Genomic DNA, 436 nt, shown 5'->3' with positions numbered 1-436 from the left:
TCACCGAGGTGGAACGGGACCGGGGGCCCCCCAAACGCAGCATCGTTGCTGCACATTTTATTAATTTTTTATTTTTTATTTCTATTTTTATAATTATATTACCTGAATATATCCCGGTATTCTTAAACTTAACTATATTAGCAGCTACAGCAGCAGCAGCAGCAGCAGCAGCAGCAGCAGCAGCAGATCTGTGCTCGGCTGCTGCTGCTTCGATCCGCTGCTGCGCTGCAGTTGTACCCTTTTCCTTCCCCTTCTGCATACACCTCAACATATTTATTTTATTAAATTTCTTATTTAATTATTATTTACAAAAACAACCAACAAACCGCAATGCCCCCCCCTAAACATATTTACTATCGATGCACGCAACCTACAGCAGGCTGACAGGGGCCCCCGTGACAGCCCTGGGGGCCCCCTGGGGCCCCCGGGGCCCCTG

This window comes from Eimeria mitis, genomic scaffold, assembly GCF_000499745.2.
Source record: "Eimeria mitis Houghton genomic scaffold, Emh_scaff3009, whole genome shotgun sequence".
Lineage (NCBI taxonomy): Eukaryota > Apicomplexa > Conoidasida > Eucoccidiorida > Eimeriidae > Eimeria > Eimeria mitis.
This window is presented reverse-complemented; position numbering follows the sequence as displayed.